Consider the following 6,185-nt stretch of genomic DNA (forward strand, 5'->3'; position numbering starts at 1 on the left):
GTTATTGAGAGAACATGATTTGCTTTTTCTTTGCATCACTTTAATGGATTTCTTTTTTTGTTGAGTAATACCGCTATACAAATGCTCTTTTAAAGTTTATTTAGATTAAAATTCCCTTTATACAGATTATACGCATATATAGGATTATATACAGAGAAATGCTTCTTACAAAAAACTGTTACTTGCTCTTTTATGTTCTAGTAACAAGGGCAATATAAACAAGGAGTTTTATTGTTAACTTCACACAAAGGTTCAAGTAAATATGTAGTTCCTGATTCACTCACTAATTGGAAATTCTGAATCCACTCATCCTTCCCAGCATTTGGTGTAGTAAAAAAGTTAGAAAGATGTAATAGAAGGCAGAATTAAGTCCTTCGTTAGTATGTTGTTTTCTAAATAATTATATTCATCTAAGTAGTATCAGTTAGCTCACATAACCAAAATTACAATGGGATTACTTGCTTCATTTGCTCAAATTTTCTTTTTCCTTATTTCACTTATTTCTAGGAATGGAACAGTAGCTCTCTTCCTCTTTCTTCAGTGCCAGTAGGCACGTTGCCTATGCCCCCAACCACTGCATTATCAAAAATGAAAATAGACATTTTTTAACCCTAACCCTAAATTCTTCTTCCATAAATTCTGTAAATGTCTGTACACAGCCATCTTTATTCCCTTCAGTTACTCTACAGATATGCCAGTTGTCTACTCTGTGCAGCTGTGTGTCTACCAAACATTTTTTTCCTCTGATCTTGTTAATGGAGTTGAAACAGAAGTTAAAAATAACTGCTGTTAATGAAGAGCAGTGTTGTGGGAAATGCTAAAATTCTCTCCTTTTTTCTTCAGGCCAGTTACTTCCATCCCAGCCTTATTTACTCGTAGTCTGAGGCAATTCTTGTATAAACTCTCTATATGATTTATTCTAGCTTTGGAGGGGATGCATTAACTGTGTTAAGCCTTTCAGATGCAGGATTTTTCATACAATCTATTCCACTGGATGACATGTGCCTAGGGTAAAAGATCCAGCTGCAGACTGACAAATGGCATTGAGCCACTCCCGCTACTGGCATCATTGGTCTGTTGACAAGAGGGCTGTCACCTACTACCATGTCTTGCTCAGTGCCTCCCATTGGCAGGAGGTCACGTGCAGCAGCAGCAGCACTACCTTCTTTCCCAGGAGCTTTCCTGTGGCTTCCACAAATGGATGCTGGAGTAGACAGCACTTGGCTCAGCACCCTGCTTAAGCCAATGGGAAAGTGGATGATGTATTTTGTGAAGAAAGGGTACATACTTTGAAAAAAATACCCAGCAAGAACCATTTACCAGGAAGACAATGAAGCTGTTTACTGCTACCATCCTGATCAACCTTTCTAATTTTTATTTGTCCATGAGGGTTAGATGACAGTGACAATGACATAGCTGCTTGACGTGCTGATAGGTAGTTCTCAAAGTTGAATCTTCCTTCAAATCCAGATGGCAGGAGACTATAACTACTTAGTATCAAGTAGTCAGTCTGATGGGAGGATAGCAGCAGGGAGATCAGGACAGGTAAACTACAAATTGCCCTTTGGTATTTGGGTAGTTTTATTTCTTAGGAATTTTATTTCTGTGTTGAGTAGTCCTAAATATCAATTCAGATTGTATCCCAAAGTGGCTATCTTCTGTGAATCACCAGTGCTGGAGGAAAGAAGCATAGGATATGTTCTCAATCATTTAATTTGTTGGCAAGGGAAAGTATAACTTCTCTCAACAGAAAAAGTCTGAAAAAGAATATGAAATCATAGGCATTTACTGTAGTGTTCAAGTGGCAATGACAACTTTTTCTATCACATGAACTTGTTTTTACACCTTTTATTCCTTTACTGATGTGATTTTCTTTGATACTGCCAAGTTTTTTCACTGTGTTTAGGAGTTGAGTGATATCACCACTGTATCCACAACACGTTAAGTAGTTAACATCAGACCTTATTAATGGATCCAAGTATGCTATCTATGTCCTTATAGCACTGTATGTTCACAGTAAAACCAATGTGTCAAGCATTAAAGCCATCCATTTAACATTGCATTCTCAGTGGGGCAAATACGCACTCTAAAGTTGGTCTTAACCATGCTTGTATGACCTGAATGTTACATCTGCAGTAGATGGGAAATATTATGCTTTGAACCCTCGCAGTGCATTTTAGGGCCTCCTTCAAACTGGTTTTCCAAGGTCTCCAAACAGTAGTAGCAGGCATAGCATAGCATAAACTAGTATGTTGTTCTGCAGTCCCTGGTGTCATTGGATTTTAGTTCTTGTTCAACAAGAAATTTAAAAAATAATAAATTTTACTCATTTCCGTATCACTGAATCATCAGGATATTTAAAATGTTAACAGAAATGCAAACATTTTTTCTTGAAAGAAAGTAAATTGGCATTATACAAGTAAGACAACAGAAAGTCAACCACCCAATAGTGCTCTGACAAATATAAATAAAGAGAATTCTAGTAATTTAAAAGATTTAAGATCTCAGTTTATTTTATATTATTTTATATGGCATTGTAACCTGTAGAAAAGGCAAGCTGAATAGAGGAATACTGGAAATTCCAAATAGAAAGTCTGAAAACAACAGGTTATTAAAAAACTAAAACCTAATTAAAACCTTGATTGCTTTTCATAAATGTCAATAGAACTATCAACATCAAAGCTGACTCACTGTTAGTCAATATATTTAAAGATCGCAATTAGCTTTCAGCTATTAGTAGATTCCTTTTGTTATTAGCAGATTCCACAGATATTCCAGAAAAGGATAAACAACTGTGAAAATGAGTATCTTACACAAAGTTACACAAGAAGTGTTTAATAATGACATTAAGGTTTTTGCAATCATTTTCTTGTACAGTCTGTAAACTACTATGCTATCTTTAAAAAAGCTATATTTATACATATTAAGTTACCATCTGTAGATAATTTAGGACAGATAGTTAAACTAACAAGATAGAGCTATGCACACTGTCTCTGAACTGACAGAGCATTTAGTTCAGTTGAATGGTTCTACATTGTAATATATCATAAATTCTAAAATTTTGTGTTTTAACATCAAATAAAACTGGCCAAATGGTGATATAACTTACAAATTTGGAAGAATATATGTAAAACATAGTATCTATCAGTATTACTACCTCCTTGAAAGTTAATGAGTGAGAAGATGTGTGTTTTATATGTATTTAACAACATACATACACACTCAGTCCGAAATCTTAGAAGACTGTTAAAGAGAATAAAGTTTTATTAATTTTTTGTTTCAGCTTTTTTCTGTTCAAAAGATTATTCAATTTCTTTTTTTTTCTTTCTTTTTTCTTTTTCTTTTTTTTTTAATTTTTGCCTGGAGTACATCATTAGTCACAAGATAATGGGCATATGCTTAATGTTCAAAGGATAGAAACTGTCCAGATCAGAACAGTGTTCCAATCAAAGGTTTGATTTTTCTTCATCCTTGTATTTTATGTAGACATTTAGACCTGACCATGATGAATGTAAAGTGCTACAAAGTCAGAATAGTAAAAGGATAGCTCATTCTTAGTGCTGCAAGCATCTACATGATATAAAAAGAAAAAAAAATTATGTCCTCATCATGAATATTTCCAAAACTCATGTAAGGATTACTTAAATTCTTAGAAAGAAAAGTAACATGGAACAGACCACTCATTTTTTGTATTCACATTATTTTATATTTCTATCTAAACGTTTTGTAACCATTATAATTCCACTGGTGAAATCTTACAAGGAATGAGGTCAGGAAAGAATTTTCTAACTCTTCTTATTTTTCTCTAATTTCAATGTCTACTTTTATACAAGCAATTTTTAGACTTGGTCATGTAGATGACAACATTTATAATCCCTCACTTGTTTCAGTAGTCAAATATTCCAACTCCTGTTTGGAAATCATCCATTTATATCCATTTGTCATTTGTGTCAAATTATTATAATAATAGAAAAAATAACTTCCATATTTCTACTACTTGTGTGTAGTCAGGAACTTCTACGTTTATAGAAAAATAGGATTTAAAATATTGATGAATGAAGTAGCTAAGTATCCAGACACAATTCCCATTCACCTGGGATACTCATTTTAAAGCATCAGACAACTTTTTCTGACAATAGATTTGATTCTGTTCTTTCATATAGCTACTGCAACCGCTCTGTGAACAAGTACATTTGATGTTGTCCTCCATTCATATATCAAAATAACTCAAAGTCACCATTATCTAAAGCTTATGGATGTAAATGGAAAGACTCCTTTGTCCTCCTGGATTCTAGATTAGTTCTTCTTTTGCTTTTCCATAGTACAATTTGCACAGCTACAGATTCACCTTCCCCACAAAGGAAACAGCAGGAGACAGACCTATTCCAGCTGCTGCCTGAAAGGTAGTGCTGGCACTTTGGTCGCTCCAGTTCAACTTTGATTAGACAACAGCAGCAACTTGTATATGCCAGAGAGCAGTTGACTTTTTTCACTCCTAGACCACTAGAGCAATCTTAATAAGTGGACTATTTCTGAATGAACCTTTCTATTCACAATGAACCAGCAAAATCCACATTCCTCCTGAGAATTTTAAAGCTACTTTTCTGGTATTTAAGCAAGCAGCACAGATGGAGTTGGCTGAGATAGTATCTCACTGTGATATAGGAATTTCTAAGTTTTGCTTTGCTGTTTGTTTGGAGCTTTTTGTTTAATTAAAACTGGATACTATTTTAAGTTCCTACAGTGTATTGCCCTAGCCATGGGAACAGAATCTGTCTCTTCTCTTGCTATGTACAGCTGAGCTGGAGCTGTAAAGAGCTGAACATTGTTCAGTGAAAGCCATACAGCTGAAAAACCTGAGGTAAAGCAGGACTTGATTAAGAGAAGACCTAACTATCCAGACAAAGCTTAAAAGATGACATATCTGATTACTATATGGGAAAGAATAACAGCCCAGTGCTCCCAGGTATCAGCAGCTTAGTTGGTTCATTCTTCTATTTTGTATATGGTTTCCTCTATACGCAGAATCAACTTCATTGAGTTGCAAAGCCTTCACAATTTAAAATAGAGTTTTTCTTTTCCTGTTCACTGCACCACAGTGCAGTGGTTAACAGTTGTTTGAGTTACACAGTCTTGTCTGTATTCTTGCAAAAATCTTTCAGGTAATCATACTTAACACACTCATATACCATATAAGATACCAAAAATTCAGCTGCTAGAAAAACAAATCCTAGAAAAAGTAAGAAGTCTCTTACTGAGTTTTCACTTCTGAAACCTGAATATAGAACCTGAATATAATCTTTTTTCTGAGTCTTGATTGTTCCAAGACTGAAAAGGAAGATATAAGTCAAGCCAAACATTACAGAGCAAAGAAAAAGTCAGAAATGCAGTTCCTATTGATGTCCACCAAATCCTTAAAATTAAAATGAAAAATAAAATTCTTCAGTGTTAGTCTGATATTCAACTCATGCCATAATTCCCTCAGTTCAATTGCAACTTAATGGTTTGAGCTGAAATTTGGGAATGAAAAATGTCCTCTGCAGCTAGAGGCTAGAGTCTACTTTTTCTCCTCATAATTAGGCTCTCAATGAGCAGAAGGACCCACATGGGTGAAACTAATTCTGGAAGTAGAACAGCAGTTAGTAGAAAGAAGCCCGGGAGTCTACCAGGAAACTTCATGCAGCCTGAGAAGGGACAGAGCATAAATCTAGAAAGGGCAACAAAAGGAATGGAAGCTACCCAGCACCAGCAGCTCCATAAAACTTCCATTGGTTTTCAGGATCTAATGTTCTCACAGAGGAAGCTGTTTTTGAACAGGGTTGAAACATGCTGCGGTTCACTAAAGAACTCTGATAGAAAACAAAAAAGATTGAGAGACATATGTCAAAGAAGACGTGGAATGGAGGTGAGAGCAAGGGATACGCTTGCACATTTGTAGTATTTTCCGTGCAGTCTCCTACAAACACATAGGAAATTCAGCTCATGAAGCCTACATTCCTGTCACCTTTCATCAGTGTGAAAGCACGAGTTTTTAAACTGAAATTTATGTCCATATACAAGTTATTTTTCAAACGTATAAACTGACCCCTTATTTACTTTACATGAAATGACACACAAAAAACCAGCATGATCTTGGCAGCCATGGAAAAAAAAATGCAGAAATGTTTCTTTGCATTTAAGAAATA

Source organism: Rhea americana, unplaced genomic scaffold, assembly GCF_003343005.1.
Source record: "Rhea americana isolate MKP2758 unplaced genomic scaffold, rheAme1 scaffold_129, whole genome shotgun sequence".
NCBI classification, from domain to species: Eukaryota; Metazoa; Chordata; class Aves; order Rheiformes; family Rheidae; genus Rhea; species Rhea americana.